A 12358-nucleotide genomic window follows, 5' to 3' on the forward strand; every position below is an offset into this window, starting at 1 on the left:
TTCTTACTTTTGTGTGAAATAGAGGGGAGAAACTTCAAACAGCAAAGGCAATTTTAATTGTATCGATTCAGCCATACAAATGTATAACAATTCTCTCAAAAAGATTGCAAGTCAGCACTGTGTCTGTCTCCTCAGCCGAGGGGTGCTAGTTTATTTTGTGAGACCCTCAACCACATAGACAACACATAATCACATAGGAGAGAGCTTAGTTTCGACTGATACAACACAATACTTGAAAATTCTCAGGGGGAGCAAAGTAAACATTGTTCAAAACCCTGCTTAAATATGATCAGCACTGCAAAATGCAAACAGAAAGATAGATAATGTGAGTTCTGTGCTCGCAATTTTATGACATTTTACAGGAGCAATGGGGCTTTGAAGAGGTAGAGATATATTTATTTGTATTGCTGATTTGCAGTTAAATCTGCCATTATTTTCCTGCATTTTTGTTTATTTTCTAAACTAATGAAAAATGCTTTATGCTGGATCTGTCACAAAGTACTGTAAGACTGCATAACCAAACAATATCTGGCTAAAAGTACCTGCAATTCTGCTGACATGCAGCGCAATAAAATGCTTCTTTCAGCTTTCGCAATGATCACTATTTTTCCAATGTGAATGTTGTCAAAGATGGATTGTATGATCCATTATGACAATAAATAAAGTATAAGAAACAAACTGAAATTTACAAAAAATACTGAAAAGCATTACAAACTAAAACTATATTTACTTCCTGTTGAACATAACATCATATAAGCCTTATAAGATTTGTAATAAACAGTTTTTTCCTCATGTGATTTGTCAAATGTATCATGGTGAATTTTATTTGACCACAAGATGGAATTGCATTTGTTGGTTCAGCCATTCATACAGCTCATTCAGACAGCATGCTGGCATACAGCCCCTGTTGAGGTATACATCATACCCATGTGAACATTCCTTTAGACACAGATGCACATTTCCAATCTGTGCTCCTCTTCTGAGATTATTAGGAATTATTGTGTGAGTTTGTGTGTGTGATTGTGTGTTGTGTATGTGTGTATTTACAGTCCACCAGGACACATAATGTTGACATGTGCAACAGATGACAAATCTAGTCTGATGGGAATGGTCATTTTCCAGGTAGGGTTGGGCCCAGACGGAGGAATGAGCTTTGTGTGACTGTCAGGGGACGTTACCAGATGACACACATATCTTCCAGCCGATGATGATGATCACATTTGATACACAGATGACATTCTTTTCCCTGCTGTGACCACACAGGCTCATTCCTCTAACATGACATCCTAGCCTGTATGGGTGTTATTCACGTCAAATCTATCATTCTAATGGAGACATAGTAAAACCTCAGAATTATTGAACAGCAACACACTGTCATTTTAGTTCGACCAAAAGTCATTGTGATTCTGATCAACTATAGATACAAATTTAGTAGACCACTCAGTCAAATAAGTTATTTATTTTATTCCAGTGAGCGAGAATTTTGTGAACAGTACAAATATTTTACGCAATTACACACATGCCCAAAGATTAAATTGACCCATCCATTAAATCTAAATGTCCATGAGTTTTTCTCACTTTTCCACATCTGCTTATGCAGATTGTTTTTATTATAACACACAATGGTAACAAATGACCCTATGGTCATCATGTATTAACAGCAACAGGAACAGTTTATGAGGCAACTCACCACAAAACAGAATGTTAAATGCTGCAGACATCATCCCCCGACAGTCCATTCAAGGGCAGCATGGATAATCCAAAGATGCTTCCGGTATCTTTAGATGTATGGAACCAGTCTGATCAAATCTGATGAGGCTACTGGCTTGCATAAAAAAATAGCAGCGGGCCACATTCCTTCACATAGCTTAAACCATGGCCTCTGAAAGCACTGCTAATTGCATCTGGGATTTGGTTCTCCAATCCCACCGTGCATTGCATGCGGCCGTGGAGAGTGGGGGTGAATTAGCGTCTGGCGGGGTGAAGCTTCTGCTTGCTGAAGCCTTGACAGTACTTTGTTCTGAATGATTGTTCTCCAGACAGCTGACGGAGGTGCAGGGCTCACACAGGGTTATTTGAAAGCCCAAAAGGATATGAGGCTGCATCATCAAAGTCCAGCAAGCCTTCCATGTATCATGGTGAGATTAAACTCTTCCAGAGAGGGCAACGCCTCTGATCACTCCATTCAATCGATGGGATTTGAATAAAGGAATAAAAGATCAGGCGTTGTGTATCTCAGGATTAAGGCATGTTGGAGCTCTACCAGTGACAGACGCCATCAATCACAAGTTCCCTCCACTAGTTAGCTAAAGTTGATATTAGCCTAAATAGGACACATCTGTTTGTTGCTGCAGACTCTGACTTTAATTCATTCTCAAGTTGTTTTATTTTTAGGCGGTGATTTTTATTTGTTGCTGCAGTGTACATGTGTGCATAATGTAAATTGCAGCATTCCTTTGCTCACAGTAAGGGGCTAGCACTGCAGTACCGTGAACGGGACACACAAGAACACACAAGAACACGCAAGAACACGCACACAGTTCTTACACACATACACACACTCATATAAAAGTATGTGGCGCTCTAGCCTGTCTGAGCCTGATTTTCATCCCAGTGTACAACATCATTCCTTCATCTCTCACAGTCTGTATTGGATATTAGTTTCTTCTCTCCACTTTTCAAAAGAGAATGAGTTTACTCCCTGGGAGCTGAGTTCAAGGGCAGGTCAGTGTAACCCATGGAGACAAGCTCTCGCCAAGACCTTGGTTTCAGACAGAGGAAACAGCCTAGGACATTTTCATGCCTGGGTTGAGCTTGGACTCAACCCCAACCTTGTACCGTGACTCTCCCAGATCAGGAAGTGGTGCTGATCCACTTGGACTGTCCTTGCTTCTCCAACCTCTGAGGTTCTGCCACACCATCACTAATGGCTCTGCCTTCCCTCCATCACCAGCAGATCAGAACTGCAGCAGTTGCTCGTGTTCTGGCACAACGGCTCACCTGATGATCTGAATCCCAAAGATGTGACTTCCATCCTGGCTGCTCTCTGATACCTTCCTACCCCTATCCTGGCCCCTCTCGCCCACCATGTCCCACAGTGGGGCATAATTAGTAAAAGCCCTAGTCTCGCCATGCACTCCTATTATTAGCCTAATGTTTAAAGCCCTATTCCTGGTCAGATGGTCAATGCTGGAGGGCAATGTGTCACACTGCATGGGCACAAAAGGTAGCCAAACAACGCCTATCGAGGACAGGTGCCACTGCAGTCCTACCATTTGGCTACAGTACACTATTGTGGTTGACAGTGCACACTGATAGATGAATTGCTTGTGGTTCAGAGCCACCATTCTTCCCATCATCCCCGATGGACGGACAGGGTATCTGCTCTCTTCAGCCCAAGCGAGCTGTCAGGACAGCTGTTAGACTAGAAGAACATTGTGCCCTTGAATGACTCTGACTCATGTTTCCAACAGCTCAATGACTGAAATAGAAGGTAAATAAGACACATCAAAGAGAGACAGAGGGAGGAAATCTGCGGCATCATTATGTTGGGCCTCTATTTGCGGGCCGTACGAAGCTCCAAAGACATGTCCTTGGACAAATTGGAGGTTTCCCAGATTTATGTTTTTGGAAATGAGGGCTTCACAGAAAAATACAGAATTTGATTGGTGTTTATCCCCTTCATCATGTTTTCATTGTACTCGAGCACATCTTGTCTTCTATTGTGCATGGCAAGAACTTCCAATTGTTTTACTTCTTCTACTAAATTCACATAGTTTTGTTCTGCTTCTTGTAACTGACAGAGGAAAACATGAAATATCGTACTACTAACTTTAACTCAAAATATAATCGAAATATTTCAATTTGGTCAGAATTCATGGGAAGTCCATTTTTGTCTTTAGCCATTTATGTTGCTGTTGTTTTTTTTGTTTGTTTTGATTATCTGGTTTTGGCACTGACTGTGGATAGGTTAAACCCTTTTGGCTTGGGAGGCAGGGGAGGAAGAGGCCTCTTCTGGTCAGGTTAGGCCCCCTGCAGCAGCTTTGTTCCTGGGTAGGAGCAGCAGAGCCCAGCCTCTTTACTCACAGCCGGCTGGAGCAGGAGGTCGATGCGCACCTGAACCCTCCACAGCACCGTGGGGCTGCAGGGCCCAGCACAGCACCAAACACCTGACCTGCTCTGACCCCTCCTCAACACCAGGCTTCTGGGAACCTTCCCCCTTAGCTCAGGGACCACTCCCAGACTCTCTGTAAACACACACACTGTACTGGTCCTTCAACACCTCAATAACAGAGAGAATGATCCATAAAAGATACATATACAGTAGGTACACAAAAGAACACATTATGCACATGGACACAGACTCATGCCCAAATAGATACACACCTACTCCCTTATGCACAAGTCCTCTACTACACACACACACACACACACACACACACACACACACACACACTGACACGTTTAAATGCACAAAATCTGAGCCGTACATTTTTTATCTCATCTAATCTCTATCTCATCTCATCTCTATATCATTTCATGTGAATCCAGGTAGAAAAGGAAAGCTGTAAATTGGTCAATATCTCCATCTTGTGGACATTTCTAATGCTTTGTGGATGGAAGGGGCCGGCAGTGAGGGAAGCACTCACCATGTGGATTCACTCTGGGTCAGCTGAGGCCGGAGAAACGTTAATTCTCTTGTACTCAGTGGTGCATCTATTGTTGCCACTGAGACTGGATTATGAATCATGAGGAGATACATGCACTTAAACATAGTTCTGGGAACGTTGGGTGATATGATAACACTGAAGTGAATGAAAATCACAACATGAAAAAAGTGTTGTAAACAAGATACTTTCATGTGTGAAGTCGTTTGTCCACAAAAGCAGCCTCTCAGGGTCAAAGAGGAGGTGGGATAACTTTATCATGAATGTCACTTTGTTTTCGGTTGGTTAGTCAGGCGCCCCTCTTGGATTGGCGTTTCGGATGACGGCGCAGGTGAGCCCCATAGAGAACTCCCCCTCTCCCTGCTGTGGCCCTCCTACTACAACAGCCCTACTTTTTAATATGCAACATCTGTGCCGGGAGAGAGCCTTCCAAAATGGCTGCTCCTTGGAGGATGACGGTAGAGTCTGCTTAAACTTAGGGCTGGGGCATTTGGTACTGGAAGGTTCTGCACAGATGTTAGCATTCACAATGTCACTTTGTCCTCGGCTACAATGCCCCGGGAGCTCTGTTTTGTGGGGGTCTGTGTTTTATACACACACTTACCAATGAGATCGCTTCATCTCCATTGCTCATTGGAATGACACTCATGCACGTGGCTTGTTCTGCCTAGGCTGGCCCTGCCTCTGATCAGAAATTGAATGGGTCACTCAATTTTGTTGTTCAATTGTACAGTACAGGAATCTTTCAAGCTGCTATTGAATATTTTGTTGGGGTATTCACTGTGGATATTGTTGACAGGTTCCTTTCAGTGTATTCAAGAGATACTTCACTAGAAACTGTGACATTTTGTAAACAACGTTTACAGATATGAAGAAAATAGTAATGTCATAGCCACTGACGATGAAGTCTTTGCATCCCTTGCTGTTTCATTTGTAAAGAAAGATGAGCTCACAATCATGAGTTGTACTTGTACTATCCCATCATGAAGAACTGAGAATCCTTCCAAAAAGTAAAGCCATAACCTAAAGGCTGCTTGTCATCTGGATTATTCCACTGCTTCTTAAATGACACTGGATAGGGATACAGTGAAAGAGAGAGGACAAGAAAGGAGGAGAGAGAAAGGGAGGAAGAGATGAGAAAGATGAATTTAGGGAGCTCAATGCATCGCTTACAAAAAGAAGACGTTCATATTTAATGCTCATCATTAAGGCTGGGTTTGAGCACAGAAGACGCTTCTACTATTTTCCCACACCCCTTGAGCCAAGTCCATGTGACAGCCCTCCACTGCATCCCGGCAAATTATCCGCATGAGCTAAGGTGAACAAAAACAGCCCAGTGCGGGGGAAGCGAGGCCCAGCCACAGCGCCTCTCTTCTGATGGGGAGACACGTCACTTTGCATCAACTGCATCCCTCCATCCCTCCATCCCTACCACAGCTCTGGTGGACGAGAGCAAGACTATGCCACAAAGAGAGGTGAGCGTCCAGTAGCCACTGTCCAACACTCTGTTTGGTGCAAAGGACAGAAATGAGGAGAATCCTACTGTAGGAGGCTAGAAATACGCAACAAAGCCAATGGAAGCATTTGTTTCAGTGAGATAAAGTACTTTCTCGCTTAACCCCATTAGACTGGTGGTCTGCCTTGTCCCGTGTTTACTATAGAGGATACCCAGTGAGTAACCTGGATTTACCATGCATATGTGTTTCGTTTCATTAAGAAAATTGCAGATGCGCAGGAGAAAAGAGAGAGAAAATGATATGCACACGAAAGAAGATATTTGCATACATGTACTGTACACGTGGAAGATATTGGTACTCCTTCTGATGTTAAAGTAAATCCTGAAGGAGTGTATGTTTATGTGTCTGTGTGGGTATGTGTGGGTATATTTCAACCATCTAAGGAAACCTATCCACAAATAACACTTGACTACTTTGAGGGGAAAGACTCAGCTGGCCTCTAACAGAGTGCCAGTGCTCTCTCTGGTGGTCACAGCTGAGAACGCAGGAGTTGCATTTATTAGCGACAGTATGAATCTGTTGGCTGTGCACTTATAGTTTTTCAAGCTGTTCAGAAAGTATTGTTGCTTCTGGCCTCTTTCTCAAGGATATGCACTGACGCTCAAGGAGACTTGAAAAATTGAGTCCCACCAAAATAAACCTGTCTTCCAAGATGCATGTGCTCCAAGTCCAAATTGGCCTATTTAAAGCCATATACATAGAGCGTCTTTGAATAATATTGACTTGCATAGCACACTGAGGTCGAGGACAGAGAGGTAGTCAGTGTGCGTTGGCCCATTGTGAGACAGAGAGTGATGCAGAGTTAAACAGGTGCCAACAGGTGTGACACAAAGTTTCTTCCTTTTTCATGAGCTTATATTTTGGTGGAAATCAATCAAATTTGAATGTGGGTGTGGATAAAATAAAGGACATATATTAATAATAGAGGTAATAGCATATTGTGCAAGAGGACTCTCCATACGTGGTAGGTGGTCACCATTCAGAGCTTATTGTAGAAACATCACTAAATGCACAAAGCCTCTAGAGTTGGCTCCATGGTAATACCTTGAGAACATTGTAGATGATAATGACGTCTCTCTCTCTGTCAGTATAATTCATATCTAGTAACTCTTTAATCACAGGAGATTACTATTGATGAACAAACTTCCTTTTTCCCACATGGCATGAGAGAGGAGACCTCACTGTCTATTGACTGTGCATCCGAAAAGTATTCACAACACTTCACTGTTTCCACATTTTGTTGTTTCAGCCTTATTCCAAAAATGTTTTTCCTCAAAGTTCTACACATAATACCTCATAATGACAAAGTCAAAAAGGTTTGTTAAGGATTTTGTATAATTAGCCAAAATTAAGAACTAAAATATAACATGTAGCCTACATAAGTATTCACAGCCTTTGCTCAATACTTTGTTGCAGCACCTTTAGCAGAAATCATAGCCTCAAGTCTTTTTGAGTATGATGCTACAAACTTGGCACACCTATTTTTGAGCAGTTTCTCCCATTTTTCTTTGCAGGACCTCTCAAGCTCCATCAGGTTGGATGGGGTGCGTTGATGCACAACCATTTTCATATCTCTTCAGAGATGTTCAATTGTGTTCAAGTCTGGGCTCTGGCTGGGTTTTCATCAAGGATGTCTCTGTACATTGCTGCATTCATCTTTCCCTCTCCCAGTTCCTGCAGCTGAAAAACATCCCCACAGCAAGATGCTGCCACCACCATGCTTCACTGTAAGGATGGTATTGGCCAAGTGATGAGCGTTGCCTGGTTTCCTCCAGACATGACCCTTGGCATTCAGGCCAAAGACTTAAACCTTTGTTTCATCAGACTAGAGAATTTTGAATCTCTTGGTCTTAGAGTCATTCAGGTGCCTTTTGGTAAACTCCAGGCGGGCTGTCATGTGACATTTACTGAGGAGTGGCTTCCGTCTGCCCACTCTACCATACAGGCTTGATCGGTGGAGTCCTGCATAGATAGTTGTCCTTCTGGAAGGTTCTCCTTTCTTCGCTGAGCAACGCTGGAGCTCTCTCAGAGTGACCATCGGGTTCTTGGTCACTTCCCTGACAAAGGCCCCTCCCCACGATTGCTCAGTTTGGCCGGGCAGCCAACTGTAGGAAAAGTCCTGGTGGCTCCAAACGTCTTCCATTACGGATGATGGAGGCCAGTATGCTGATTGGGACCTTCAATGCTGCAAAAATATTTCTGTATCCTTCACCAAATCTGTGCCTCTTTACAATCCTGTATTGGAGGTCTACAGACAATTCCTTGGACTCATGGCTTGGTCTGTGCTCTGACATGCACTGTCAACTGTGAGAACTTATATAGACAGGTGTGTGCCTTTCTAAATAATGTTCAATCAACTGAATTTACCACAAGTGGACTCCATTCAAGTTGTAGACGCATCTCAAGGATGATAAGTGGAAACAGGGTGCACATGAGGTACATTTTGAGTGTCATGGCAAAGGCTGTGAATACTTATGTACATGTGATTTTTTCATTGGAATAGAATTGATTTCCCCAAATTTCCAAAAATATGTTTTCTTGTTAGCATTATGGGGCATTGTGTGTAGAATTTTGAGGAAAAATTGCGTTTTATCCATTTTTGAATAGGGCTGTAACATAACAACATGTGGAAAAAGTGAATGGTTGTGAATACTACTCTTATGTTGCTGATGAGCATACTATAATGTAGATATGCCAAATATGAATATAGTAAGTGTCAAAATTAAAGCAAAACAATCGTATGATGGATACGATAATATGATTAACAAAAAATGTACATTGCGTCAATAATCAATTAAACCAGCATTGTCCTCTGATCTATTTTTACAAAGTCCTCCAGATTGTAAAATAACACCTTCCGAATATAAATGACTTCCAAATACAAAATACAAATGTTCCACTGCTATTCTCTCAAAACTAAATTAAATTCACCTACAGTATAACGTGCCTTGACCTCATCCCATTTAATGGGTGAAAGGAGTCATTTGTTGATTACTTGAGAAATAATACTTGCTTCGTTTGTACAGTGGCTGGAGACATGGAAGATCCATTTGAAATAGAATGATGCTATGGCTATATCAGAGGAAAGTCTGGTTGCGTTGCAGACTCTTGGCTTAGAAGGCTTTCAAGTGATGTTTTTCACGACTGAATCAGATTTTCTTAAATAATTTAACTGCTTAATTCCCATCTTGTGGCAGTAAACGGGCACTTTATTAAACACATATATAGTACATGCACAGTGTCTGCAAGTGGTCTGTCTAAATCGGAGATTTCTTGCTGTAAATGTCTTTCTGTACACCCGAGCACTCTATCCATATTCATGTGATTTGTGCCGGAAGGCATTTGAGTCTCCTAAAAATAGCGTGGGGAGAGAAAGAATCTCACACAGTGTCTCCTAACATTCATGAGCACCGTCCCTGTGATTGGTAGTAAACAAATGTCAGAGATCCTAAAAATGCTGTTGAGTAAACACTTGTAAATAATTGCTGGGGGTCAGTTTGCAATGACATTTAGGATAAACAGCATGAATCAACATCATATTTTCACACACAAATTAGAATTGCTAATACCACCATCAGAAAACATTATTTGCGCATGTACTGTACATGTGTGTGCCTGTGTGTGAATCATAAAGAGACTTCATGATTCCTACTACAAATGCTTATGTCTAAATGTCTCATCTCTAAGCCAGTTTTGATAAGATTTCTGCTTTCCTTCTGTACTGAATGCTGAAGTGTTTGGTAGTCTCCAACTGCAGTGACTTGTGTGATCTACAGTATGTCTGTCAGTGGGCTAATTCACAAAGCCTTGCATGCTTAAAAATCTTCACCTCAATTGGGAAGTTCACTAAATGCAGAAGATAGCTTTCTTTAACAAAACTCTTTTGGACCAGCACCCATCAAGGTGTCCAATAGAGGGCAGCATCCACCAAGTTGCCCAATAACAGAAACTTCAGCAACTAGAGACCACAGAATATGATACATTCATAAACATACTATTAATGGCATTCATAAAATAAAATGTAACATTAGTCAAATATGGTCACAGCCAATTCCTGTCTTTCCAAGTCCTGTACGGTTTTGTAGAAAAACCCCTGTCGAGCCAGGCTGCCATCTCTTCATGGTTCAGTTGGACAACAAAACACCAACAAGTTTCCACGGAGGCATACATTCTCACACTAATGATGCATCCGGTCAGCCAAAGGTGAGAGGTGCAGCAGCAGGTCATTTCCGACTCGCTGGTGTGCCTGAGGCTACACTTTCATCTGCATGTGCCTCGGGAGTGAATAATGGAAATGGAAAGTGTGACAGCAGTAATGTGGTGACAGAGCAAGAAGGTGTTGAGAGCAGCAAGGACTCAGCACCACATGCAAAACCTGAATTAGCGCAAAATGCTGCTGGATGTTGCTTTTACTCTGTGTTCATGGTGGCCCCATGGTGTCACAATCATTCCAAACCACTTTTCATAAAAAACGTAAAAAATATGAGCCATACTGCCTTCCTCAATGCCATCACACTTCTACTTTACCTTTACTTTATTTCATTTGAATGAAGCAAATGGGTCAACCACATTACTGTTTTGTAATACCAAATAAAGAATAATTTGGGCACAAATGGGGTAGTGCTGTACATTGCAAATCCATTCAAATAAGCAGTCTCACTTAAAAAGCCACAAAGCACTGTGGGAGGATTTCCATTGCCATAGAGCTGTTCATTCTAATGAGCTCTGCTTCTGACAGCATGTATGGCAATTAGAAAAACCCTGCTGCACATGTTGTCATTTACCCTGGTGAGCGGTTGGGATGTGGAGGTCTGGCAACACTGGGATATCCATGTGTGTATGGGGCCTGAATATATAGATATATAGACCCCCCCCCCCCCATGCAGAGATACACAGGCAGGATGTCAGCCTCTCAGACTCCAAAGGAAGGTGTGGAAGGCCCTTATTACGTACAAGCAGCCTCCACATATAGATCCAGGCTTTACAAAGCAGCTGCCTAGCCATGAGAGCCCCTCTGACTTTGAGGAACAAAACCACATCTACAATCATACTGCAGTACAGGCATATTACTCATTCACGCATCCACACAAAAACTTGACATTCACACCACTCACATGTATACACGTGTGTGTTGTCGCACAGCCACAAACATGTGCAGCGCCATGAGATTTGAGCTGCCTGGCCTTTGCGAACTACATCTTTGTGTCACACAACACTAGCCTGGCTGCTAGCCCAACTTCTCCCACCCACAAAAAAATGTGTTCAGTAAGTTGGGTCTGGAGGGTCTCGTATTGGGGACAACTACAGAAAACCCAGAATCAGAACGGACCAATGAAATTGCCAGGGCGGGCTTTATACGATAATGGACAGATGATCAACAGTAACGTAATTAACAACGTCACGAAAGAGCCCTTGGGTTGAATTTGTTTTCAACAAACAACATAATACGTTGCTCTGATTGGTTGTAGGTCTATCCAATTGAGCGTAGAGGCATTTATTTTACGAGTTCGGTTGAAACACGCTCCGTACTCAAAGCCCAACTGAGAGTTTTCAGACTCATATTCTGACTAGAATTATGAGTATGACAATGTCAGGCTAACACAATACAGGGAATCAGCTGGGAAACCCAGCATATTCAAATAGTATTCAAACTCTAGACACAAAGGCACAACAAACCAATTTATTTGTAAGCAAATGAGGTTTTGATAAGGGAGACACAATTAGTTTGACAAAGCATAGCCAGACCATGGGATGGTCTGGCTACGCTGGACAATATCTCTAAGTTTTGAAACAGCACAGGAACTTCAGCAGAGTTTGATGCAAGTGTTTAATCAGAATCTAATACAACAGGGTGATTCCAACAATTGTGAGCCAGATTCTGCAGAATCAGACTGAAATCTTTCTCCGGACACTTCTCTTATACATCAAAATCAGCTCTGTAATTTTGCCATTGGTACAATATTTGTTCGTACTTCCCCATTTATTTCAGATTTAATAGGGGCGTTATCAAAGGGTGCAGACCAAAACGCCTCTGCATGCATTGGATGGGATTGGATGGATATATTTACGAATGGGTCTATGGATCAATGTGTACAAATCATAGCACATTTATATAAATACCAACTTACAAATCACGAGTAAGAAATTCGTTTTTGTGGATCGCAAATTTACATT

At 42.2% G+C, this 12358-nt stretch overlaps 1 pseudogene; it reads right to left on the minus strand.

Moving 5' to 3' along the window:
* Positions 1-7836: 7836 nt before the first annotated feature.
* On the minus strand, positions 7837-8478 carry LOC146258542 (uncharacterized; annotated as a pseudogene).
* Positions 8479-12358: the final 3880 nt, after the last annotated feature.

Source organism: Hypomesus nipponensis, chromosome 14 (assembly GCF_054491055.1).
Source record: "Hypomesus nipponensis isolate SF chromosome 14, ASM5449105v1, whole genome shotgun sequence".
Lineage (NCBI taxonomy): Eukaryota > Metazoa > Chordata > Actinopteri > Osmeriformes > Osmeridae > Hypomesus > Hypomesus nipponensis.